The following is a 27,903-nucleotide window of genomic DNA, read 5'->3' as shown; positions in this document are numbered from 1 at the left end:
AGGAAGTATTTCTCCACTTCCCTACTTTGGTATATATTTTTGTGTTTGTGTGACTGATCAATTACAAGTGAATGTTAAATTTTCCAAAGTTTTATTTCTACACAGATTGGGGTAATTTATTGCTTCGATTTGTTAAAATAGTGAATAGTTATCATTTCTCCCAATATTAAATCACCTTTGCATTTGGGGAATTAAACCCAACTCAATTCTCATGCACTATCTTTTTCATGCGGCGCCAGATTCAGTTTGGAAATATTTTGGACAAGACTTCTGCAATGAGATGGACCTATCATCTTCCTTCCTTACACTATCCCTGAATGATTCTGAGATCAAGGCTACATTACCATCATAGAATGGGTTGCGCATTATTTTGTTACTCTCCAGAAGATTTTGTGTAAGACTGGAATGAGCTTGAAATATTGGTTGAACTCCCGTTTAAAAAAAAAGAAAAAAAAATCTAGGACCTATAATTATGTTTTTCCTGTAGCAAGAGAGTTAACCTCTTACTTATTTTTTTTAAATAGTTGTAAGAAAATTTGGGCTCTTGATTCCTTTTGAATCAATTTTGAAGTTATAGATAAGAATTCAAATTTTTGGCAAAAAGATTTGCATAACATTTTATTAAATCTTTGGGGAATTCCTGTTGTGACTTAGCTGTAAGGAACCTGACTAGTATCCATGAGGATGTGGGTTCGATCCCTGACCTTGCTCAGTGGGTTAAAGAATCCAGCATTGCTGTGAGATTCGGCATAGGTCGCAGACATGGGTCGGATCCTGTGTTGCTGTGGCTGTGGCGTCGGCTGGCAGCTGTAGCTCTGATTCTACCCCTAGCCTGGGAACCTCCATATGCTAAGGGTGTGGCCACCTCTCCAAAAAAGAACAAAACTTTGTTGGAGCAATAGTTTTGATCTATTTTTGTTCCTAAAATAGGGCACACTGTTATGCATGTGTGTGCTTTTTTAAAACCGGTCTCATCAGAAGTTTGTCTAATAATCTTTCCAAAGAACCAATATTTAGCCCAGTTGATCTGCTGTGTTATATCTTTTTTTTTCTATTTCATTAATTTCTGATCTTACCTTTATTTTTTTATTTTTTCTCTTTTTGCCATTTCTTGGGCTGCTCCCGCAGCATATGGAGGTTCCGAGGCTAGGGGTCGAATCGGAGCTGTAGCCACCGGCCTATGCCAGGGCCACAGCAACGCAGGATCCGAGCCACGTCTGTGACCTACACCACAGCTCACGGCAATGCCAGATCCCCAACCCACTGAGCCAGGCCAGGGTTCGAACCCGCATCCTCATGGAGATTAGTGGGATTTGTTCCCACTGTGCCACAGTGGGAACTCCTCTGACATTTATATATTTACCTACCTGCTTGCTTGTTTTTTCCTTATCATGGCCCTTTGGAGTTCCCGTATTTCCAAGAAGTTCAATGATGCACTAAAATGTATTTTTGCTGTAATGTGGCCAGATATGATCGGGAGATGAGTGCATGATGCCAAACTGGCACATTTTGGTCTTTACTATAGCTCCTTAAAGCAGAAGTTCCAGGCCCCAAAAGACAAGAGTCTGAACCTCCACGTGGGCACCAAAGATGGCCTGCCAGGTTAGCCTGTAATATGTGCCCATGTACAAGTGCGACGTTTTCCAAATGGCCGTGGGAAAACCGTGCGCTGAAGGAAGTCACATTCCTTCTTCCCTGTTTCTGCAAAAGTAATTGTTTTATTACATCTGATTTTGGCCAATCAGAAGTTAATTACTATATATATAAAACTACTAGAGTGTGAGGACCATGAAGATTTTAGAAGCCCGCACACCCACCAAGTGTAAATGGGGCTTCTCTCCACGTGTTAGCCTGCGGGCGATATTTACTACCTTCTAGCGACTTTCCACATGTCTTGCGTTCCTGCTGTGAGCATGTCTTCATTTCATGATCACAGGGGGGACATTATTTTACAAAGAGGTCCTCATATTTCAAAAAGAGTTGGGAACCATTGCTTTGAATCATGACTTAGAGCATTCGAGCAAATAAAGTAAATTCAAACGCTGATGGGGCCAGGCCTGTGACCGGAATGAGGAAGCAGGCCAAGTGGGTTTAGAGCCACTGGATGGCAAAAGCCAGGTCAAGCGGGAGTAAAGGCGAGTCAGCCCCAGCCAGTTTTTGCCCCGTAATACTGCCAGGCCTGATATTCTCAGATCTTTTGGTTAAGCACAAATAGATCTGTACACTTATTTGAAACCTTCAGAGATTTTTAAATGCTAGCGACTAATTCCCCCAAAAATGTTTAAACATGGGGTAGTTCCAACGAGCTATCTGCGTAGACTGGATATAACTCCTGGGTGGCCCTTCTATATCCTGTATTAGGATCTGGTCTCTTCATCTCTCTCACCACCACATGCGGTCTCCACAGTTACGAAGATCAAGGCCAGCTCTGAAATATTTCTGAAAAAGGATGCCACCAAAAAAAGTTCACCTTCAGTTCAGATATGGGCAGCCCCTCCATCCACCCTAGTTTCAATCACATTGAAACAGTCACTGAGATGGTATCTCCATCCATTCACTCATCCACCCATCCATCCGTTCATCTGTCCACCCATCGATCTATCCGTGCACCTGTTCACGTACCAATCCACTCATCCAAATGTCCACCCACTCCTCTGTTCAGCCATGCATCCGCCCATCCATGTATTCCTTCAGACAATTACCTTTTGGACGTCTCCCAGGTGTCAAGTCCTGTCTCCAATGATGGATAGAGAACAAGGAGTGAGACTAGGCCCAGCCCTTCAGGAGTGCAGTACATTCTGAGGGGAGGAAATAGAGAATTACATGCAAATAACGTGATTTCAGATGGTGAGACGTGCTATCTAAAAATGGGGTAAAACAGGATAAAGTGGAGCTGTGGGGAGAGCGGAGGATGAGGAGACGACAGTGTTGTCAAGTGGGGTCAGGAAAGGCCTTTTTGTAGCTGGTGTTTGAACAAGACCCGCTTGCTGATAAAGGGGCAGCTGTGCAAACAGTGGGATTGAACTTAGCATCTAGGAACAGCAAGTGCAAAGGCCTAGAGACCAGAGTGGAATGATCTCGATTTGTTAGAGGAAATTTGTTAATCCCTCCCGCCCACCCCCGAGCGCCCACCCAGTGTGAGCCTCCTCCCTAACTCCACCAGCAAGGGCTTTGGTCCTGGGCGGCCTCTTCTACTTAGGCTGTGTGGACAAGCCCTCTCCACTGGGCCAACCCACAGGGCTGGTTTCCAGGAGCCTGGTTTGCAGGGCGAAGACAGCACTGCGGTTCAGGCTCTTCTACTTCCAACCGAAACTCAGGGCCCATGCGGGGTCTCCTCCTCTTTATCATCATCCATTTGCTGTCTCCCCTGAGAGTGGCCCACCTCTGCCAAAGGGCCTCCTTTCTGCTCGACAGAGCACAACTGGTTATCCTTTCTCAGGCCATTGGATAAAAGTCCAACCTCCCTCAAAACCTTCCCAAGCCCTTCACAGTCCACCCACCCTCTGGCCCCATCACACCCTTGCAGCCTTGCCCAGTTCCCAAACTCCCAGGGCCCTTTCCTGCTATTGGACCTCTGCGTGAGTGGTGTTTTTCTTTTAACCAATCAGAAATGCCACCTACCTTTCCTTAACTCTTCCCTAAGCAAGACATTGCTCAGACATCTACTCCCCTGGGGAGGAAGCTACTTCTTCCATCCTTCTTGGTCATCAGGTCCATGAAAGGGCCCTGATATTACACATCGCCTCCCACCTATCTCACCAAGGACCTTGCCCCATTTCCCCGGCTCTCCCCGAAGTCTTATCCTTCTCCCTTGGGCCTTCCCTGGCTCCCACATCTCCAAGCTCCTCTATCCTAGTCCAGGCTCAACTATTCAGTGCAAGAAATGCTTGTAGAGTGAACAACTGTGAAATAATTAAATCCCTAGATGGATCCAGGTGCTCAAAATGGTCTGCCTTTGGGCTAGGGAGTCAGGCCATCTCAGAGAATGCTACTTCTTCCAGCATCTTTTTAACAAACATTTTTTAATGAAAAAAAATTTTGTTGACCATACTCGAGGCATGCAGAAGTTCCCAGGCCAGGGATCGGATTCGTGCCACAGCAGCGACCCAAGTCACTGCAGTGACAACACCAGATCCTTAACCGGCTGAGCCATAAGGGAACTCCCCCAGCATCTTTAAAATGCATCTATCATGAGCACAGTACTGACAGCATTGGCCCTAGTCTATGCCTGTTCTGCAATTTGTGCTTACCAGCTGCCAAACCCTCTGCTTGGAACTGTTCATGAGTGGATGAGTGAGCGGCCCTCCACGAAGCACTTTACACACATCATACCTTTAATTTTCAAAACAACTCTAAGAGATAAGTTCCCTAGCCAAACCGCATTTTACAGTTTAGGACACATTAAGGATTAAAATAATTAAATGAGTCCATCGTGACTTAGTGGAAACAAATCTGATTAGTATCTATGAGGACCCAGGTTCGATTCCTGGCCTTGCTCAGGGGGTTAAGGATCAGCGTTGCCGTGAGCTGTGGCTGTGGTGTAGGCTGGTAGCAGCAGCTCTGATTCAACCCCTAGCCTGGGAACCTCCATGTGCTGCGGGTGCAGCTCTAAAAAGACAAAAATAAAATAAAATAAAATAAATAGAATAAAATAATTAAATGATTTGGCCAATGTTCACAAAGCTAGGAAGTGGCAGGACTGCGATCTGAACCCACCAGCGTCATGCTGCACGATTTAATCCTCTGCTGTTCTATGCGGTGCCCGCCAGCCACGGGCGGCTACGAAGGACTTGAAATGTGGCTTTTCTCAGTTAGGATGCACTGTAAAGTCCAGATTTCAAAGATGTAGCATTAACAAAAAAAAAAAAAAAAAAAAGAATGAAAAATATCTCATGAATCTTTTTTTTTTTTTTTTTTTTTTTTTTGCCTTTTTTCTATTTCTTTGGGCCGCTCCCACGGCATATGGAGGTTCCCAGGCTAGGGGTCAAATTGGAGCTGTAGCCACTGGCCTACGCCAGAGCCACAGCAACGTGGGATCCGAGCCTCGTCTGCAACCTACACCACAGCTCACGGCAACGCCGGATCGTTAACCCACTGAGCAAGGGCAGGGACCCAACCCGCAACCTCATGGTTCCTAGTCGGATTCGTTAACCACTGCGCCACGACGGGAACTCCTCATGAATCATTTTTAAACTGAATGTATGCGGACATGAAAATATTTTGGATCTCTTAGTTTAAATAAAATATATTATCAAAATTAATCTCACCTGTTTATTTTTCCTTTTTTTTTTTTTTTTTTTCTTTTTAGGGCTGCACCCGCAGCACGTGAAAGTTCCCAGGCTAGGCATCAAATCAGAGCTGCAGCTGCCGGCCTACACCACAGCCACTGCAACGTGGGATCTGAGCCTTATCTGCAACCTACACCACAGCCTGCAGCAATGCCGGATCCTTAACCCACTGAGCAAGGCCAGGGATGGAACCCGCATCCTCTGAGAAACAACATGGGGTCCTTAACCCACTGAGCCACAATGGGAACTCCCTCCACTCCTTTTTAATTATTAAGAAATCTCTGGCCTCTTTTTCGTAATTGATAAGCACACTGTAGCCTAAGTGAGCTTCACATAGCGTGAGGCTTTGAATCTATATAAACATCATGTTTCCCAGAGATTTTCACCCAGAGATTTTAACCTCCATCGGTGATTTTTGCCCTGAATTAATTTTTATTAGGATGGTTGCAAATTATTTTTAAAGATGTAAAAGAGGGGAAAATACAGGTGAAGGCTTGAGATTGCTTAAGACAAAGGCCCGGAAAATGTTACCCCACTGGATGGAGACCTTGTAATTGGCAAAGCATGGCTTAGGAGGAGGGTACAAAGTTAACCAAGATACCATCCCTGCCACCGAAGTAGCTCATGATCAGATGGAGGGGACCAAGGAGACATAGCACAGAGGACAGAATGTCACTTGCACGCATGCCCGTGTGCGTGCGTGCACGCGTGTACAAACAGCAAGGGCACGGTGGCAGGGAAATGCCAAGAGTGGGCTCTGGAGGCGACCTGGAGGTGGCTGCTGGATCCCGAGTTCTGCCCAGCTCATGGGCATCGTGTAGGAGAAGCCTCCTCCATTGCTGGTGCTATGGGCTGACAGTGCCCTCCACATTCATGCGATGAAGTCCGGATCCCCAGGACCTGAGAAAGTGACCTAATTTTGAGATCAGGTCATTCCAGAGGCATTCACATGTCTAACTTGATGAATGAGGTCATTGGGGGGTAGTCTTATTAAAAGGGGGTACTTTGGACACTGACACATGTACAGAAGGAAGATGCTTGGAGTTCCCGTCGTGGCTCAGTGGTTAATGAATCCGACTAAGAACCATGAGGTTGTGGGTTCAACCCCTGGCCCTGCTCAGTGGGTTAGGGATCTGGCGTTGCCATGAGCTGTGGTGTAGGTCACAGACGCGGCTTGGATCCCTGCATTGCTGTGGCTGCAGCATAGATCGGTGGCTATAGCTCGGATTGGACCCCTAACCTGGGAACCTCCATATGCCATGGGAGCGGCCCAAGAAATGGCAAAAAGACTAAAAAAAAAAAAAAGGAACATGCTTGGGGGCGTAGGGAGAACACACCAACCACCCTAGGCACTGGAGGCTGTGGGAAGCTGGGAGAGAGACCTGCACAGATCGCTGCTCTGTCTCAGGAGAAGCCAGCCCTGCCGAGGCCTTGACATTAGACTTCTAGCCTCCAGAACGGTGCGTCAATTAATTCCTGTCATTGAAGTCACCCAGTTCTCGGCCCTTTGTTATAGCAATGCTGGGAAAGGAACACACCCACCAGGACATAATGAGGTTGCAACTTGCAACGTGCTGGGAGTCAGAGCCTGGAGGTGGTGGTGGATCTGGCCGCTCAGTAGCTGCGTGAGTTTAGGAAAGTCTCTTTCTCCCCCAGTCTCTGTTTCCACATTTGTCACCAGAGGGAAGTGACACTGATGTCCCTGTGCAATTCTGGTGTTGGGGGTGCCCACACTCCACCTCAGTGGCCCCCGCGATTGGCCTACATGGGCTCTCCCGCCCTTTGCTGGTCACAGGGCTCCCTCTCCAGGACACGCTCACCTGAGCTGCACTCTGATGGGTTTGGGGCATTCTTGGCTCCTGTCACACTCAAAGACTATTCGGCTGGGGCAGAACAAGACAGCACATGTCAGTCCCCCAAGCTGTCCAGGCACTGCTTCGGTGGTGGGCAGGTCTGCTCACCTTGCTGAGATGTACCGTGGTCCACTGTGGACCAGCCGTGAGGGGCCTCGCCCGTCACTGCCAAGGCCTGGACTGTGGCCCTGAGCCCGGAACACTGCAGAAACCTTCCTGGTCCCCCCAGCCCCCTGTGGGAGTGACCTCTCCCTCGGCTCCACGTCTCAGCTCTAGAACCATTCCTCTCTCCAGGGCACCGCCCACCCGCCCCTGTCCTAAAGGAGCAAAGGCAGATGCTCCAGGAAGGGAGGCGGAGGGGTTCACCCTGGAGCTGCTGCTGCCTGAGCCTGAGGCCTGGCTCTGCCCTGGACCAGCTGCCTGACCTGCCAGCTTCCTCAGCCTCTCTGCCCCTTGGTCCTAGGCCGGCTGTGAGGCCTGATCCCTGCCCCCCCGCCTGCAACCTCCCAGAAAATCCCTCAATAAATGTCATCTATTCTTATTAGCGCTTCACTTATCAGCTTATCTTATCTCTTCTCACTTGTCTTTGGGAGCCAGAATTTTGGTGTAGAAACAGGAGATAGAAATCTGAGTTTTTTGTTTTTTTTTTTTTGTCTTTTTTTTGTTGTTGTTGTTGTTGTTGCTATTTCTTGGGCCGCTCCCGCGGCATATGGAGGTTCCCAGGCTAGGGGTTGAATCGGAGCTGTAGCCACCGGCCTACGCCAGGGCCACAGCAACGCGGGATCCGAGCCGCGTCTGCAACCTACACCACAGCTCACGGCAACGCCGGATCCTTAACCCACTGAGCAAGGGCAGGGACCGAACCCGCAACCTCATGGTTCCTAGTCGGATTCGTTAACCACTGCGCCACGACGGGAACTCCGAAATCTGAGTTTTAAAAGGTCAAATACAGCCTGAATTAGGACTGGAAGCATCAGGACATACACATGACATACCTTTAAAAGAAAAAAAAATGCACTGGGAACTATATCTAATTACTTAGGATGGTGCATGATAATGCGCAAAAAAAAAAAAAAAAGTATATATGTATGAGTGACTGGGCACCTAGCTGTACAGGAGAAAATTGACAGAACCCTATAAACCAGCTATGCTGGAAAAAAATAAAAATCATTAAAAAAAGTGTACTTTCTTAAACTGTGTTAACGCCACGTCCACTGAAAAGGCCTAGAAACGCTATCCCGCCAGGATAAAGGAGCAACCCCGGTACCCAGATGATGGTCCCTAAATGCTATTTCTCACCGAAAGTAATCAGGAATGGTTGATTCTAGGTGTCGGGCAGGAAATGAACAAGATGATTCTGGAACACTGAGGCAGAGGAGAAAGCTGCTGTGAAAGGCGGCAGGGGCCGGGTGGGCGGGGCCTGGCGCGGGGGTGGGGGGAGGCCACCCTGGGACCTGGGAGTGAGGGCGCATGCGCGGTGGAGGGGGCGGGAGCAGACACAGGACCCAAGGTCCTGCAGGCTGTACTTCACAGGAGGGGGGCGTACCTATGCTCCCTTTGTCACATCCCCGTGCACTTCCTGGTCAGGGCTGTGGGCTGCCGCCGGGAATGGTTCATCAGGAGAAAGGATCCCAGCCTTCGGGGGAGCAGAAGAGCATCTCAGCGCCGGGGGACCACAAGCTGGATCAGCTCCTAAACCTGGATGACGCGCTGGTGGTGAGCCTTGAGGACACGCTGGAATTTGCCCATAAAGCTGTCCTGAACCAGAGTTCCCGTCGCGGCTCAGTGGTTAACGAATCCGACCAGGAACCATGAGGTTGCGTGTGCGATCCCTGGACTTGCTCAGTGGGTTAAGGATCTGGAGGTGCCGTGAGCTGGGGTGTAGGCCGCGAATGCGACTCTGATCCTGCGTTGCTGTGGCTCTGGCGTAGGCCGGTGGCTAGAGCTCTGATTCGATCCCTAGCCTGGGAACCTCCCTATGCTTCTGGCGCAGCCCTAGAAGAAAGGCAAAAAGACAAAAAGAAAAAAGAAAAAAGGCTGTCCTGAACCAAAACCGCCTTAAAGAAGAATTAACAGAGGACACAGGGACCTATGGGTCCTTCCTTGGGCCACCACTGGTTCTGCCACCATGTCCACCCAGCCCAGACGCACATCTGAGTCAATTTATTGCTTTTTCTGGCCTCTCACGACCACACACACTGGCTGCTCCTTTACGGCCAGGGAGACACGCTAACAGCTGAGGGGCCGATGAAGAGGGAGGTGAGTGAGGGGTCTGGTCTGAAGGCTGCATCTGGATGGTGGCCACAACTGCTCAGGCCTCTGCGCTGATTTGTCCCTATGGGGAGGCAGTTTGGACTCAAGTGAGAGTGGCTGGCTTTGGCTTCCTTAATTTAAAAAAAGAAAAAGAAAAAAAGGAGCTCCTGCTGTGGTACAGTGAGATTGGTACAGGGGGTGAAAGGATCCAGCATTGCCACAGCCGCAGTATAGGTTGCAGCTGCAGCTGGGATCTGATCCCTGGCCAGGGAACTCCATATGGTGCGGGTCAACCAAAAAAGGGGAAAAATAAATAAAAGAAAAACTACTGCTCTTAGCTGGGGACTCAGAAGCAAATCTGGAAAGGCAATCTGAAAGAAAAGGCAAAAAGACAAAAAAAAAAAGAAAAGAAAAGAAAAATAATTTTACTCTACTAAAATACATAAAAAGAATTAAGAATTGAAATCCATGAATTTTTGGTTTTGTTTTTGTTTTTTTAGGGCCACTCCTGTGGCATATGGAGGTTCCCGGGCTAGGGGTCCAATCAGAGCTACAGCTACTGGCCTGCACCACAGCCATAGCAACATGGGATCCAAGCCGCACCTGCGACCTACACCACAGCTCATGGCAACACCGGATCCTTAACCCACTGAGTGAGGCCAGGGATCGAACCCATATCCTCGTGGTTCCTAGTCGGATTCGCTTCCACTGTGCCACAGCAGGAACTCCTGAAATGCATGAATTTGTGACGAAAAAAGGAAATGTGAAAAGAATTCTTTGGGTCTCTCTTGGAGGATAACTAGAGAACCACCTTGTCAGTCTAAAACTGGTAAATAAAGGTTAAAAATTACATAAATGCTCATCAATGAGGAGAATGAAAAATGATACAAGCACTTTGGAAATAATTTTTGGCAGCATCAAGAAAGCAAAAGAACCCATAGAATGAGAGAAAATGTTTGCAACTCACGTATCTGATAAGGGACCTGTGTCTGGAATATTATAAAGAATTCTTACAACTTGACAATAAAAATATAAACAATCCAATTTAAAAATAGGCCAAAAATTCAAATAGCTATTTCTCCAAGGAAAATATACAAATGGCCAGTAAGCACATAAGAAGAAAAAAAAAAAGGTTACCAGCATTGGTCATTAGGAAAATGCAAACCAAAAGAACATAAGATATTGCTTCACCCCGCTAAGATAGTGACAGTTAACAAAGACAGACAGTAATGGTGTTGGTGAGTATGTGGGGGAATTGGGACTCTCATTGCTGGTGGGAATGTAACATGGTACAGCCACTCTGGACACAGTCTGGAATTTCCTTAAGTGGTTAAATATAGTTGCCCTATGACCCAGGAATTCTACCCCTAGATAGAGCCCCAGGAGAAATGAAAATGGATATCCGGAGTTCCCGTTGTGGCGCAGTGGTTAAGGAATCCGACTAGGAACCATGAGGTTGTGGGTTCGGTCCCTGCCCTTGCTCAGTGGGTTAACGATCCGGCGTTGCCGTGAGCTGTGGTGTAGGTTGCAGACGCGGCTCGGATCCTGTGTTGCTGTGGCTCTGGCATAGGCTGGGGGCTACTGCTCTGATTAGACCCCTAGCCTGGGAACCTCCATATGCCGTGGCAGCGACCCAAGAAATAGCAAAAAAAAGACAGAAAAGAAAATGGATATCCACACAAAGACCTGTACACAAATAATCATGGCAGCGTTGGTCACAACAGCCAAAAGATGAAATTGACCCAAATGTCCATCAACTGACCAATGGATAAACAGCATGTGGTCTATCCATACAATGGAATATTAGGCAGCCTTAAAAAGGAGTACGATGTGGAGTTCTCGCTGTGGCACAGTGGGTTAAGGATCTGACTGCAGCAGCTTGGGTCAGGGCAGAGGTGTGGGTTCAATCCGTGGCCTGGCACAGTGGGTTAAAGAATCTAGTGCATGTCGCAGCTGTGGCTCGGATTCAGTGTCTGGCCCAGGAACTTACATATGCCATGGGTGTGGCCAAAATATATGGGATGTGAATTATATCTTGAGAAAGCAATTTTTTTAAATTGTCTTTAAAAAAGCCCCAAGGGGAGTTCCCGTCGTGGCGCAGTGGTTAACGAATCCGACTAGGAACCATGAGGTTGCAGGTTCGGTCCCTGCCCTTGCTCAGTGGGTTAACGATCCGGCGTTGCCGTGAGCTGTGGTGTAGGTTGCAGACGCGGCTCGGATCCTGCGTTGCTGTGGCTCTGGCGTAGGCCGGTGGCTACAGCTCCGATTCAACCCCTAGCCTGGGAATCTCCATATGCCCCCAGAGCGGCCCAAGAAATAGCAACAACAACAACAACAACAACAAAAAAGACAAAAGACAAAAAAAAAAAAAAAAAAAAGCCCCAAGGGCATTATCTAAAAAGTGACCTTGAATAACCCCTTAAGCTATTCATGCCTCAGTTTCCTCACCTATCCGCTGGGGTAATAATAACAACACCTACCGCTGCAGGCTGTTGGAGGATTAAAGGAGGCTATAAAAGCAAAGCCTCGGCAAATGCCCTTTCAGTCTAGTGCCAGAAATAGCAGCTTTTTCTAACACCACAGCTCCTATCAGACCCTCGGCACCAGGGGAGGACCAGAACCACAGGGGGATAAAGGCAGGCCAGGTCCTTCCCTGGACAATCTTCTAGAACAGGACAGAAAAATGTGAACATAGCAGAAAACGCCATGTGACACAGGCTATGGTTGGGATGGGAGCTCCCAGGCACAGTGGGGCGCGAGTGGGGACTCGGTGACTCATCCGAGCAAACTGAGGAACAAGCAGAGAGCCTGGGGCTCAAGAATAATAACCGCACAGTGCGTTTCTTCTAACCAAAGGTGCCAGCCAATATCAGACGCAGCATTTTACCTTTACAAAGAAAGATAAATGTGCTGCTAATTGAATCATGGCTCACCAGGGGTGTAAGTCAGCCCTGACCTGGGATGTGTTAGAATATGGATGACAGAAAAAGCACGTCTCAGAATTGATGAGCTACAGTAAATGCCAAGCATTGAATCTGAGTCGAGTCTTAACTCCACAGCAGTGCTGGGAGATCCACAGTCATTATGAGGGGTCAATCCAAACCAACACCAAGACTCATCAAGCCCCCAGTGGTGGTCCCTAGCTCTGAATTCACTCTAGACCTAAGCCTGACTTCTGAGTGGAACCTGTTGCCCTAACCCTAAAGGCAGCCTGATTTTTTTTTTTTTTTTTTGACTTTTTAGGGCTGCACCCACAGCTTATGGAGGTTCCCAGGCTAGGGGTCCAATCGGAGCTGTCGCCACCGGCCTACGCCAGAGCCACAGCAACGCGGGATCCGAGCTGCGTCTGTGACCTACACCACAGCCCACGGCAGTGCTGGATCCTTAACCCACTGAGCGAGGCCAGAGATGGAACCTGCACCCTTACAGACACCACTGACCTGCTGAGCCACAGTAGGAACTCCTTTTCCCATTTAAAGAGCAGCGAGGTGAGTATGATTTATCCCAACCCCATGGCTTCAAGTGCCAGAGGGGGCACTTGTACCCGGAGCAGTCTAACTCTGAAGTCTGAGCGGGTTTTCTGCCCTCCAGGGGACTTGAGCCTGTGACAGAGAAGGAAATGCCAGCAGCATGCTGGAAAGAAATGGGCACTTGGAATGGAGGTTTGACCTTGCTTATGCCTGGGGTGTGATAACTGATTCACTCTGGAAGGCACTTCCTTCATCAGGCCAAGCTGTGAAGCCAGGACCAGAGAGCCAAGCTGCTCAGTGGGGTCAGGGGGCCTCGGGAGCACCCTCCTTGGGGTGGGGGGAACCCATCCATCATTACTGCAGCCGGGGAGGCCAGGGGTAACCTCTCACAGAGCGGGCCTGCCGCTCTGCCAAGGGCTGCCTGGCTCCCAGGGTGTGAGTGGCATCACCCGAGTTTCCAGCACATTCTTCCACGGCTGGGAGCCGCCTCGCTGGGCTGGGATTCCCAGCTCTTCGCTGCCTATCCGTTGGGCCTGCATCTCCATTGTCGTTGGCCACCCCTGGGGCCCAGGTGGGCACTCCAGGCCTGCACAGCCCTCCTCCACCGGGGAAGAGCTAATGAATGGGATTTGGCCACAACCCACACCTGTGGCCCTGCTTTGGACACCCTCCACCTGTCCTAAGTCATGCAGAGAAGGAGGGCGGCGACAACGGGTCCCACTTCTTGCATAGCAGGGAGCTATTTGCAAAGGACGGCCTCAGATCTTTTCTCAACCGTCTCAGCAGCATCCATGGGAGGCAGAACGGTCTAGAAGACGGCCAGCCAGCTGCCCATGCCTGTTCAGTCAGGCACCCGGTTCAAATCCTGGTTTCACCCGTCACCAGATCTCATCATTAACTTTACCACAGCACCTGCCTGGCACCAGGGCAAAGATTTCCCACGTGTCGGTGCCAACAAAAGCATTTAAGCGCCGTCATTCTCCTGCGAGGAGGATCTTAAGGCTTATGTAGCCATACAGTAATCTTTATCACATTATCACACACTTGTGGGCACAGAAAGAAAAATACAAGCAACATAAATTGTTTTCCTCTAATGATAGAGGCGTCGGCCTGAGTCTGTGAATTAGGCCCGTGTGTTCCCACAGAGCCCCGTCTCTCAGCCATCAGGCTCCCTGAAGCCACTCACAATGGGTGCCTTCCTTTCATCTGCAGACCAATCTCTGTGGACAGAGCCACTCTTAGCCCCATTTTACAGATGCAAAATCTGAGGATGAGGGGCGGTTAAAAAAAAAACCTGCCAACAAACAGGAAAAGTCTTGGCGACGCAAAAGCCCTTGCTGGAAATTTCCATCCTGCTGCCTCTCTTCCTTGCTTCCCTGTGTGTTAAGTGAAAAGAAGACAGGCTTTGGGCAGATTTGGATTTGCATAATATGCTTCTACTTTCTTACAATCTGTGTAATCTCCTAGAATCTCAGGCCCTCATGCACCCATGGAGATAATAATGCAAGATACAAGGGCTTTAAAAGAAAGGACAGAAGGAAATACTAGCAAGATTCTCTTTCTCTTTCTCCTTCTTCCCTTCAAGGGGACCTAGGTGAATTTTGAGGCAAATTGCATATTCATACAATGGCTTGGGTCTTAGAGGGGTCGAGGGCCTTGGTGAACGCTAAATCTGAACCCTCAGGCTGCCTCTCTAGGCTGCCCTCTTGGGGGTACGGTCTTGCTGGTTTTGCCTCTGGGGGGGTGCAGTCTCACTGGCTGCCCCTCCTGTCCAGGCAGAATGCTTCCCCTGGCTGAGCCCTTTCTGTGTGTTGGAGACTACGCCTATGTTCCTTCGCTCCACCCCGAAAGCAGTGTGAACAAACAAGCTGAACGGAGGCTCAGACACCCTGATAACTCGTGCGGTCACCCCAGTTACCCAGCTGGGAGCTGGTGAAGCTGGGTTTGAGCCCAGGTCCGAGCATGATTCCAAGATTTCACAGCATCAAAGCTGCATTCCCCAAGACTGTCAGTCGGCTGACAGCTCTCCCTGCCCCCAACACTGAAGATAAAGCCAGCTTATTAGAAAAAGCTCTAGCGGGATATACGAATATGTATATATAAAAATCAAACGTGGTATCTGCATTTGAGTCATGAATCTCTATGACTTCTAATAATTTAGACATTGCTCTGTTCAATGCAACACTTTGAACTGTGATAAAAATTTCCTGTTCCTGTCTGCTGCACCGAGCAGCTAAGATCCTGTTTTATTTCATCCTCAGGCATAGCTTTTCATTGCTGGAAATCTCTTTTAAATATAAGCTACGTGAGGTCGGGGACTTTTGCACGTTCATTATTTTTTTCTAGCACAAGACACAAGGACCAGCACACAGAAGGTAAATGATAACTATCTGTCAAATGAGTTCACTCTGAATATGAATTTGAAAGATCAGCATGTTAATTTCAGGCTTTATAATAACAATTCCTTTGTTATTAATTCGATGCCATATAAACTACATTCAGCTCGGGTTCACAGCTATTCACTGAGTATCTGTGAGTGCCAGGCGCTGTCAGGTACCAAGGGACAATGATGATTGTCATGATAATCAAGTTCACATGCACCTTACCTATGTTTGAAGAATTAAGAGGTACACACATCAAAAAAAAAAAAAAAAGAAGAAAAAAAAAAGAAAAGAAAAAAGGTAAACTTTTGAACGTGTGTAGCCTTTGACGGAATAACTTCACTCATGGGGCTGTGTTCGAAGAAGATAATCGGACACACACATGCACATGCGTGGCACAAACAGCAAAACTCAATAGTTTATATCAAATAAAATGTGTGCCTTAAAAGAAAAGAATTAAGAGGTACACAAAGATTGGGTCCCCAGCGCAGAGAAGAAGTGATTTACACATACGAGGGGTGCATTTGGGGGCTTAAATCCAGTCTTAAGACTTTAAACCTGTAATTTGTCCCCTTGGGACCCCCTCCTCCTCCCCCAGTCCCCCAGCTGCTGTCCAGGAAGCCAGAGGAGTGAGTCATTAGCAAAGGGGACTCATTTCCAAGGATACTGTTTGCCGGTGATGAGGTGTTAGCTGAGGACATGAAGATGGGGAGTGGGTGGTGGGTGGGTCTTATCTCGGGGTGTTTGTTTGACCTTGGTGCTTTTTCCCTGGAAGGCAGAGGAGGAAAGGGGTTTCATATTTTGGAGCTACAGGGCGTGGGTGTAGATTTAATTTTAATATCACAAATAAAACATGAATGGCTTTGCGCAAAAGCGAAACAGTAGAGATAAGGCTTGAGTCCCCTTTCATCATCAGCTCTAATCCCAGCCCCTCCTACGGAGAGGTGACCACGACTGTGAGTTCTGGAGTGAACCTTCCTTCCTGATCTTTTTCTCTGGCATTTATATTTCTTTCTCGAACGTGGTCCAGACTTACTGTGTTCCAGGCATTGTGCTAACTGCCTTGCAAATATGAACTCGTTTATACTCATGAACCCCTGGAAGACAGTGCTGTGTCACATAGATGCCAAACACACACACACACACACACACACACACACACACACACACACACACACACACACACACACACACACACACACACACACAGTTGTGCCATGCAAAAGGGCCACATCTTGCCTCTGTCACACTGCAATCCATGCTGGAGATTCTTCTTATCAGCGACCTGTGCGCTACCTCATTCACTCCAGCGGCTCTGGGGTTTCCGCTAGGAGTCTGTGCTGGTTATTTAATGTGTAACCTACTCGGGAACATTTGGGTTGTTCCCAAGGAAGTTCCTTACCCTTCACAAGCATCGCAAACCTTGCGAACAGTAAGAACGGAGAAGATTTCTAAGGTACAGCTACTTAGGGGGTCTTCAATCTGAACCCTTAAGATGTTAATGGATGAATAATATATGCTTCACCCAAATGGGACAGAGTCCTGAAACCTGTCAGGAGATGGTGGGGGGAGGAGAGAGAGGGTGGGGGTTAGAACTGAACTCTGACCGTCACACCGGTCCCTTCCCCACCTGCTTTGGGAGGCCGAGATAGGCTGAGGGTGACCTTCACCTACAGAGGGAGGTGTGCACAGCGCGGCAGGAGGACCTCGCCCTCCCAGCAAGGGGTCCCTCAGCTTTTCAGACTCATCCCAGCTGGGGGTCACCTTGATTTTGACCCCAGCGTATGTGGAGTGGCTTGGTCCTTGAAGGAGCCAAAGGCCAGGGGTGGCAGGGGGCGGGCTGGTAGACTGGAGCCCCAGGACTACCAGGAAGCCCAGCGGGCAAGTAATGGGGCTGGTCTGGTTCTCAGTTTCCTCATTAGAAAGCTGAGTTTCTAGTCCTGCCCTGTGGCACCCCAGCCCCGCCCAGGCCCATGGCTTTACTCGGAGAATCAAAGGAAGAAGTGAAAAATCTTGATTCCTTAGTAAAGCACCCTTTTCCCTCGAAATTCCCCCAAGATAGGATTTGAGCCTTTTGTTATGCAGGGAGCAAAGCCCAGGCCTCGCTATCCAAACTGCTCCAGATACTTAGGCTTCTCTGGCCCTCAATGAATAACTTCCTTAATTTTTTGGTGTGGGAGAGAGCCGGGGGCTTAGCGGTAAAACTCCCTGAATGTGCTAAGGCCTTTGTGCCTGCAAACATGACTGCAGCTGCTTGATGGGTGCTCCCCAGGCACCCTCCCATGCCCTGAGCTGGGGATCAGACCATGTCCATTTACCAGAGTGGAAGACTGAGACGCAGAAAGGTTAAAGGGCTCACACAGCTCGTAGGCACCAGAGCTGGAAGTCAGCCTAATGACAGAGGCTGGACTTGTAGCCACAATGCCACCCACAGGGCCAGCAGCTCGGAGTCTCCCCCAGGTTGCCGCCGTGGGGCTCGGGAGCTCTGGAATCAGACAGGCATGGCTGAGCGTTGCCAGTGCTTGGCGCTATTCTTGTGCTAGATGCACTGCCATTGATGGAAAGCCACCGTTGGCAGCATCCTTTCCACCAGGCCAAGCAACCATCTGCCCTTGACCTGCTTTGCCAGTGCAGACAGGCAGAGAGTGGGAACCACAGTTTTGAACTAGGACCCCCATAGGCGCCGGAGGATCCCCCAGTGGTCCCTGCTAGGAGTCTATGGGGCAGCCTTTCTCAACGTCCTCAGGCCGGGAGGAAAGCCTCTTGGGAGCTCCCTCGTATGCCGGCAGCTCTGCTTCTGCACCCCCATGGGGCCTGGCACTTGGGTCTGACCCTTTCTGCCCCTCACAGGCTGTACCACCAGGAACAGGATGTGTTGGCCCTGAATGTGGCAGGGGTCTGAGCTGGGTGGGAACTCGGGAACCTGCAGCTTGCTGACTGCTCCATTTCACAGAGGGGAAAGGGAAGGCTCCAGCAGAGATGGAGCCTAGGCAGGCCTGGGGGGCCCTCATGCTGTCTTTATTCAGGACCCACCCAGAGGACTAGAGGATGCTCTATCCGGAGGCATCAACCCTCAGGTTCAAAGGTGACAGTCGGCCTGCCAGCGTACACAGGTGTGGCCGAAGAGACACGAATGTGACCTGCAGGCTGACCACTCTTGGGTGCACACTGGCTGTGAGAGGACCTGGGCCAGCCAGCCAGGATCTGCTGGGCTGACAGGTGGGTGGACCCTCGCCCTCCTCCTCCTCCTCCTTTATCTATTTCCGCAGAGCCCCTGCCCCTGCGCCCCCACTGGGGCTCATTAACATTCTCCTGCTAAGGTCTTTGGCCTGGAATTTGGGGAGATCTCCAGGCAGGGAGGTGGGGTGAGGGGCTGGGTGAAGACGTATTCTCTCCTTAAACAAGGAGTGATTTAGCCACTGCACCAAGGCCTGGGGGCAGCTGGTGGGGGATACGGAGCTGAATCAATGCTGAGTCTGCCCCTGTGGCCCCAGGTCAGACACCTCTGTCTCCAGGAGGACTTGTTCTGGAACACAAAGGAGTCCTGACAGTGACCCCCAGGTCTTCAGAGTGGTGGAGGCCCCATCTATGCAGCCAGACAGGGAAGCCAGCGTGGCTGGGCAGAGCCAGCTAGGGAGGGCTGTGAAGGACACGGGCACAGAGGCATAGAGCAGAAGCCCTCCATGTGGCTGTGGTCTCAACAGGCAAGGCCGGGAAGGGAGGTGAGAAAGGTACCTGGTGCCTGGGAGCAAAAGGTCTGGCTTGCCAGGCCCAGCAGCTGAAACTATCACTTCTTTTACAGGAGTTGGTATCAATATGAGAGCAAGAGGGTGACACAGGAGTTCCCGCTGTGGCCTAACAGGATCAGCTGCATCGCTGCAGTGTCAGGACACAGGTTCGATCCCTGGCCTGGCCCAGTGGGTTAAAGGATCCAGCATTGCTGCAGCTGCAGTGTCGGTCACCACTGCAGCTCGGATCTGATCTCTGGCCATATGCCACCCCCCAAAAAAAATAAAAAAAAATCCAGACCTCAGCTGAAAGACCTTGGGCAGATAATGACCAGATCTGGTCTTAGTGTCTGATCTGTAACGGGAGATGGCAATGCCCCCCTCTCCCCCGACTCGGGAGGGTAGTGACCAACCACTGAGTACAGTGGTCTTCTCCTTCACCTTCCCTTTGGGCGGGACTTGCAGAATTTCACGCCAGGTCTATTTGCTCCATTTTCTAGAACAACCGGCTTAGCGTGGTCACGGCTAGCTCTCATTCTAGGATCTGTGGTTTGATGCCCCAGGATGCAGATGTTTGCTCTTACTTAGAACATGAACCCATAAAAAGGCAATTTGTTACTAGGTTGGGAGGCTGGTTCAGCCCCGACAGAGATCCAAGGAGCAAGATTTCACAGGGACTCCAGCTTCCTAAGCGAGAAATATTCAATAAAGAATTTCCCTGAAATATGGAGCAGTGGGCATTCGCCACACATATTCAATATCCATCTTTTGTCAGAAGAGCCGGGATTCCTCTGCCAAGCAGAGTGGCTTTTCAAAGCTACTTACTCTGCCACTGTTCCTTTATTGAAGGACTTGAAGGGTGAACAAGTTCTTTTAAAAATTATTTGAAGTCAAACCTTCGCTGGATCACCTCAGTCTAGTTTAACTTGGAAAGCGAATTTCTGCGGGCTTAGGGGGGGAAGAAAAAGAAAAAGAAAGAATGGCCACGGCTTAAATCAGAATGTGGAGAGCATTATCAAAAACTTATGTTCCCGTCTCAAAGTCAACTGGAGAGCCTCGGAGATCCAAATAATTCCAGAATTCTAGAGTTTCAGAGAAAGCACTGTCATTAGATGGGCAGGAGTGTGTTTTCACATCCCCAGGTCACTTGCAAATGTGGTGTGGACCTACCAGGCGGAACCAAAAAGGACTCTATCTACCAACCTTCCAAGAGGGGAATAAAATCTTTGGAGACCTCTTTGAAAAAAACAAACAAACAAAAAAAACAAAAAACCCTGCAAGGTATCATGTAGACAAGAGGGGGTCTTTTCAGTTCAACAGGCCTATGTTTGGCTCATAGACTGAATTCCCCAAGCTATCATTACTATGAACAGACTACTTTCCCCCATAATACATAAATTACAAACAACACAATGCCATGGGAGATAGACTCTTGTGATTTTAAACCCAAGACCTTCGGGTCTGCAGAAAGCATTTTACTGCTAAGTGAAACCAAATCCACATTGTGGCTCAAGCATCATTCAGTTTTCTGCCCCGGCTGCAGGTAGATACCACCTCCCCCCGCCCCCAACACGAAAACACACGCAAACTTCAGAAGGGAGGGGACCAGGGAGCTGGTATTGGGGTTGATTGGCCCAGAATTGATCAAGAGTGAGTGGGTGGGAGAGGAGGAGTGTGTGAACGTGTGAGGGGAAGGTGGTAGATTTCCAAAAGTGCTGATCTCCTGGCACAGAAAAGACAATGAAAGCCCCAACACAAGTCAAACGAATTGAAAGCTGAGGTTGTTTCTGAGAATCCTCCTCCCTTTCCTCCTCAGGGACAAGCAGAGAAATGGCCTGAATTATGCAGACAGGCTGGCGAGGGCTCAGCGTCCTCCACCCAAGGCAAGGCCAGGGGAGAGTAAAGCTATAGCATCTGAACCTTCAGATGGTAGGACTGAGCAGGTGACATGACCGGTGACTCCTGAAAGTGGCTTTTTTTTTGGTTTGTTTGTTTCCATCTCCCATGACTCGATCTGACTGTTTAGGCTTAGGAATGCTCCATCTCTGTGTAGAACAAGCGGACAAGGGAGTCTGGCTGCTTCTTTAAAAAGCAGACAGGAATTCTTGGGCCCAAGTAAGGGCCCGTCTGGGAGTTCAGAGAACTATTCAAAACTACAACGAGCACGGTGATGCTAGAAGAACCTGAAATCTCCTCTAGTGACTACTTTGGAGGTCAAGGCACATCTGGGAATGTGCTTGTTAATTTCTTTATGCGGATGTTTAAAAAGAATCAGTATTAATAAACCTCATCTAAATTTCACATACAGAACTGAAAGGTACCAACAAATGCTTATTTTATCAAGCCCTCTTTAAAATGATGATGATTATAACGAAGTTCCATATTGCACGAATCTCCACTGATACAAACCTTTCTAGAGCCACGGTGTTAACTATGGAATATGGCCACCCAAGCCATCTTTTCCTATCATTTTTAGTTTATTTGAAAATATTCTTTCCTTAAAAAAAAAAAAGCCCCCTAATTTTCTACATTATCTTTTAAGTATTAAACGTCCTTTTTTAACCCAACAGATATACCTTGCCTAGCAAACTGTGATCACAAACACACTTAAGTACGTTCCTCAAAGTTACACAGCTGAAAGCTACAGAGCAATTTTATTAGCAAATCAACTGTTTTCCCAAGAACCTTAAAACTATGGCAAATGAAAAAAAATTACCCTTATTCATTTCAAAGTGGACAGAAAGATTAGGTAGGAGGGTAGACTGCTTAGGGAGAAAAAGAAAAAAAAAACAAAAAACAAAAAAGCACTCCACTTGGTGCTTTCTTTATGTCATGAAATATGTCCTTTTCTTTCCGGTTTGCTGACCACAATATGATGTGTTGGAATGCATAAAAAATGTAAATAAAATACCTTCTCCTGTCTTGGGATGGAGGGGGGCGCGCGAGTCTTTCTTAATTGCATTTGGCCCTAGCATGATCTTTCTAAAAAAGATCTCAGTTTGCTCCGAAGGCTCAACTGTATACAAAAAAAGGGGTGTCCTTGGCTCCTGAGTTTTCTTTCTCCCCCTGCTTCCTCCAAAACGTCACAAAAGGGGCCATGTGTCACAGAGAGTCTGTATATGACAAAGCTGACTTGGAGGATAAATAGAGGCAGGACCCAGAGAACAGAGGGGGAGAAGCGGAGTCCCATCGCGCCCAGGAAGTGACCCTGTGGCCCCGTCTAGCACTTGGGCAACCCACCCTCCAATCCACATTCCAAGGCTTATTTATAGGGGACGAATATTTTAACAACAAATAGGTTTATGCAGATTTATACATGTTTCAGGCCGCCCCGAGCGGTCTCTAAACTGTTCTGCACCAGGTCTGCATCCCCAGCAGAAGCCTCCCAGCCAGAAAGATCCCCGAGCTTGGCTCAGTGCTGCCATTTGCTTCTTGTGATTCTGTGCCCAGAATGACTCTCTTCAGGAGAGAGACGGGAGTGTTTTTTTTGCATCTTAATGGGCTCTGTGACACAAAGCCATTTCGCCGGTAACATCCTGAAGTGATACCTAGATTTTTAACACCTATTTGTGTGTTGGAGTAAGACAAGCATTTAATGACATGCTTAAGTGTCCCCTCAGACGGGCTGGCTTAAAGAAAAATGACAGAAAATGTTCTTTAATAACTATGGTTTATCCATTTCTTTCAGATAGTAAGTGGCACGTTCTCACCTCATTTGCAGCTTTTAATCCCAAATGGACATTGCTTTTGAAATATCCTCTTTCTTTCTTTCCTTCCTTTTTTTTTTCTCCCTGAGGCTGCCACTTGAAAGTTGAAATCTAGCAAGAATGTAATGGTAGGTGCCAGCTTTCTGAATTACAGGGTGACTGCCTGAACTGATCCTAAAAAGCAAGTGTCTTTTTTATACCGCATAAAAGGCTGAAATGTTTACATATCAAAAGGCTATAGGCCAATTTCTGTCAAAATTACACATGAAGTTAAGCAGTACAAGCAATTTATTTAAACACTAGTCATTGTAGAAAAATTCAAAACCATATGCTCTTTTAGCAGTTTTTCACAAATGCATTTGACCCATGACTTGGCTAGACATACAAGCTTCATAATTTACTCTAAATTTCAAGTCCCCTTGACGTTTAAATAAAAGATCTTCATTAATGAGGTTTACATGAATGAAAACTTTAGAAGCTGATATCGGTTAGCGAGAGGCTTCGGAACCGGCTGCGCAATCGCTCTCATTTTCAAATGACTGACTTTGCTAATCATTTCAAGAGAAAGTTCCACTGAGAACAAATTATCGTCATTTGCATTCTGTGATCTGCAAAAGCAACAGCGCAGTCACTCTGAAACAAACTTTGGTAACTAGCTCGGCTGAAAGCGGATTTCTGCAACCCTGGAAAGCCGGAGCTATTTCTTTTTTTTTTTTCCCTGATGCCTTGGGACCGCGTCATTTTTCGACACCCTCTTCTTCTTTCCCAGTGTTATGAGTTTTCCTAACACGTTATTATTTTGTCCTCAGGGGCAAGGTGGGTTTACTTGGAATGTTCCAAAACCTCCGGCAAAATTCAACTGGTAAAGTCCCTAAATTCTGCTGAATGCGGAGACCCAACCCTCATAAGTGCTACCCCTTAGTGGGGTGGCAGTTGCGCCTGTATTCAATTTCATCTACCAAACCTCACATGGAAAACCCCCTGGGGTTCCCAAAGTTGTCCCCGAGGGAGCAGCAGGGCAGTGGAGCGGGTTTTGAGCACTAGTTTTGAGACACCGGATTTTTTTTAAGCCCAAATATAAACAATAAAACCAATAAGCGCTGTGCAAACTGCGAGGATCTCTAGGCTGTGTGCAGGTCTGCGGGGTTGTTCCTAATTCCTCTGACTGGCTAATGCCCCCTGCGAGGGGGCTCCAGACCTTTGAAAAGGACGCACAAGTTTTTTGCACATGCCACAAAAAAATCCTACTTAAACACATCCGATTGTGAACTCTGCTCTGTGACAAGAGGCTGAGAGAATTAAGAAAAGAAAGTTCCTGGAACGAACTGTAAGAAGTTGGGGCCACATATGCATATATATATATATATAAATATATATATATATATTCTTTTACAGCCAAGGGTGGGTGGGTGGGTGTGTGCACGCGCGCGCGGCCCCGCAAAGGTAGTGGGGCAACAGTTTTTCCCATGACGAAAATATCTTTGGGCAGGAGAGATACCTAGATACACAGTCCAAACTTGGGTACTCTGTTTTAAATCAGAGAAGCAATTTAATCTATGCTCTATGAATCAGTTTAGCAATGACCATGGCGCAAAAGCGTCTTGATAGATGCTGAACCGCAAATATACCTTATGCATGTGGAATCCGCTGATCTACTCTTTAATATTTTTAAAATGAGGGCTATTACCAGGGCGACTGACTCCTCAACAAACACATTTTCATAGACTTCTGCGTGGTGATTGCTTTGTGTGAAATCGTGTTTGGGTGATAATAGGGAAAATCAGGAGCGTGTTTACTGCATTTCCGACCTAAGCGCTCGCCAGCCGCCTCCAGACGCTCCGGGCCCTCCCATGCTGAGCGGTGCGTGCAGGGCGACAAACAATCGCTTAGCAACACGAAGCGGGCAATTTGCGTGCATCGCATTTGTTATTCCAATTGCACCGGGCAACACGGGGGCTACTGATTGTTTGTTTAGCGCAGTGTGGACACTTGTGGGTTTCGGCCCGCAGAGGAGGTGCAGTGCGGGCGCAGCGCCCCTGACTGCCTACTGCGGCTCCTGCCTCCCTACTGACTCAGTAGTGCGCCTGCGGACCAAAGGGCAACCTGGAGGAGGAGGCGCCATCGATAGCGCCGGTGAGCTCCCTGGGAGCCCGCTGAATAACTGGAGTGGAGTGGCCTCGGACTTCTTCTTTCTTCCCGGAAAGTCACCACCCAATGCAGGACAGAGCCTTCAGAGCGCATTTCCTCATCTTAGATCCAGCTGATACAGAGACCCTGCCCTCAGGGGGGGTGGCGGGGTGGGGGGGGGGTGGAGACAGCCCTGTCCTTTGTCCCAAGGAAAAATACTAAAAAATGTTCCTAAATCCACCTTCAGTCCCCTCAGCGATTCATTGGGGGACAATTACCCAGCCTCATAAAATGTTAGGATTACAAAGGACCCAATGGATGTCGGTATTAGTTCAATAACTAAAAAACCTGAGGCCTGGAAAGGAAGAATGATTTTCAAGGTGGCAACGTTCGGTGTAGAACTCCGACGCTCCAGACTCACTGTACAGTGCTCTTCCTTCCAGGAATCTGATGGCACAGTGGGAGGGCTGCAGGAAAGCTAGGAGCAAAGGCTGGGGGGTCTGCTAAATCGGCTTATTAAAGAGAACAATGTACCCAGTAGAAGGAGGCAAGACTGCTTGTTGCAAATAAAGGGTGAAGCTGCCTTGTTTAAAAATTCGGAGGCACTCAGATCTGAGCCTGCAATCTCCGCCTGAAATCTCTGCGGGGGTGCCAGTTTGAGCACCTTTGCAGAAACACAACGGAGAATTTGCCCCAAGTTTCCCTCTTTGCTCCTGCCTGGCTCATCTAAGGTCTCAGAAAATCCACAACACGCGCGCGTGCCGCCGCCCCGCGTGCTCCCAGGCACGAACACAAACGCCGCGGAAGTGCCTGCTGAAGTTGCAGCCTCTAATTCTTCCATCATTTGCCCTGTAGAATTAAACTCAGAAAAGGCTGGCCTGGAATGTGTGCGCGCGGAACCTACCTGGTGATTTTTGAGTCTTTTGAGAAAAGAAAAAAGGAAAAAAACAAAAAACAACCCAAACAAAAAAAGCCACTACCCTTAGTTAGTGGGAGAAGGAAGGCGATACATTTCTTTCCCTACACCTGACCTCTGCGAAGGGGAAGGTCACACTCCTTCCCCTGGGAACAGTGTTTATTGGTTTCTTTTCTTTTTTTTTTTTAAATCCATCGCCTCCCCCAAATTGAGACCCATCTCCGTCCTACCGTAATCTCCTCCTACAACCACCTCTAAGTCTGCTCAGCACTCAAAGATACAAAGCTTTCAGGCCAGGAGCGGGTGAGTGGGTGGGCATGAGGGCACCGAAGTCCACGCGGGGAGGCCGCGAAGAAGCGCTGTCGCCTAGCTTCTCCCGGTCAGCGCTGCGAGCTGCGTCCGAAGTATCGCGCACGGGTAGGAGCGCGCAATCGCTCCTCTGACCCGGGAATAGCAATTGCCAAGTACCTTTTGCCCCAGAGTCGCCGAGGAGGAAGCCCACGTATTTAGCCTTACTGCTGGGACTTGAGACACCCTTGCCGGGGCCCCGGGCTAATTAGCCAGTAAGAAATAGCAAAAGATGGGCGTGAGTTAAAGGCGGCCTGCCTTTGGGACACCCGAGGTGTCCAGGTACCCCGGCGCTAGGCAGTCTCGCCTGGGCCCGGCACTGCCCCTTCTCTGCAGTGGCCAGAGTTGCCTGCGCCAAGGGCCGAGAAAGTACGGCACCGTAAGACGGGGACTTGCGCCGGGCGGGAAGGACCTCGGAGGCTGCTTTCGTTCCGCGTGCACGTCTCCTACCTTCTCGCAGGGCTCTCGGCCGCCTGCGCGCCGTCGTGGACTGGATGCGCCTCCCGCAGCTCCGGCTGACGGGCCGTGACGCGCAGAGGGTCCCGCAAATCACCGTGGCCGCCTGCCGCGAGCCGAGCCGGGCTTCGGCCAGGCCGCCGGGGCCCAGGGAGCCCAGCTGGGGCCTGCCGGGAGAAGGACAGCCAGGAGGCCGGTCCCGGGCGGGGAGCTAGCAGGTCAGAAGGGGAAAATGCGATTCATTTGTTGGGAAAGGAGACAGGGAATTCCTAAAATCCTCCCCCCCCCTTTTTGGGGGGGGGGTTGAAACAGTTGAGGGAGAAGACACCCTACTTCCGAAAAAAGTTTGAAAAACATAACAAACCCCGCAAAACCTACCAACACCCACGCAGGGAGCATTTGGAAGCATTGCTTCCGATGGCTATTTTTGGTGGCGAATTTTAAAGTAGTGGATGAATTTGGACTCGGCTGGGTAAGGGCCTAGGGGCTGCTACGGTAGTTTTCAGACCCAAGGTGCCTGCAAATAAAAAAATAAATTAAAAAAATAATATATATATTTACTAAATATATATTTATAATTAAGAATCACGATGCACTTCTTTTGTCGTTTTTCCATTACAAATTTTGGCCTTTGCAAAAACAAAAGGCTTTCGGGGTTTAACCAGTTCTATTCGGGAGAGAATGTCAAGATAAAAAAAACAGAGGTGAAATTACGCGGTCAGGGCATGGGGGCCCGAAGGCAGAGCGGAATTTCAATCTTGCTTGATTGAGGACGCGGCCCCTCGCATTTTCTAAAACAAAACAAATTCCGAAAAGGAAAAAAAAAAAAAAGTAGCCCCAAAGTAAAACTGGCCACAATGAATTTGAGCTTCTTGCAGAGGAAATCGCACCCAATAATAGGACCCAATCTGAGGGGGAACGGTGGGGGCGGAGAGGTCGGCGGAGGGAGTTGTTAACTGCGGCCCCACAATGGAATTAATGAGATTAACCGGGGCAATTAGGACGCCCGCCCAGCTCCGCCGGCCCGCGGCGGGGCTGCTGAATGGAAAAGATTAGGTTAATTTCATTAATTCGCAATCCACAATCTCCTTTCAGGCCCCCGTAGCCCCCTCCCCTTGGCCTCTTCCCCTCCCCCTTTCTTCAAGTCCTGCCCCCCCACCCCCACCCCCACCCAAAGGAACAGAAAGGGCCAAATCTGGTTCTGTTTGTCATCTGCATATTACCAGGAACTAAATCCAGGATGACGTCGACTCAGTATAAAACCAACAAGAGGTTCAGCTGGTCTAAACTCCGTCCTACCCGCGGGTTGAGTTCGCCGAACGCCGCAGCGAGGGGAGGGCGGGAGGAGGGAGCGCGGACGCAGGGGGCGGGGAGGG

The 27,903-nt window shown here is 48.9% G+C and overlaps 1 long non-coding RNA gene across 1 annotated transcript; it reads right to left on the bottom strand.

Moving 5' to 3' along the window:
* Positions 1-74: 74 nt before the first annotated feature.
* On the bottom strand, positions 75-27,851 carry LOC106504549 (uncharacterized). Its single transcript, XR_001298110.2, has 4 exons — positions 27,751-27,851; positions 26,522-26,738; positions 2,703-2,798; positions 75-2,439 (listed from the first exon to the last, which is right to left on the bottom strand). It is a non-coding gene; the product is annotated as an uncharacterized LOC106504549 (long non-coding RNA).
* Positions 27,852-27,903: the final 52 nt, after the last annotated feature.

Source organism: Sus scrofa, chromosome 7 (genome assembly GCF_054392235.1).
Source record: "Sus scrofa isolate SSC_HxYL_T2T_F1_AM1 chromosome 7, Sscrofa_HxYL_maternal_Yorkshire_Landrace_v2.0, whole genome shotgun sequence".
Classification (NCBI taxonomy): Eukaryota; Metazoa; Chordata; class Mammalia; order Artiodactyla; family Suidae; genus Sus; species Sus scrofa.
Note: the sequence above shows the minus strand (reverse complement) of the source record. Positions and strands in the feature narration are given on the sequence as shown.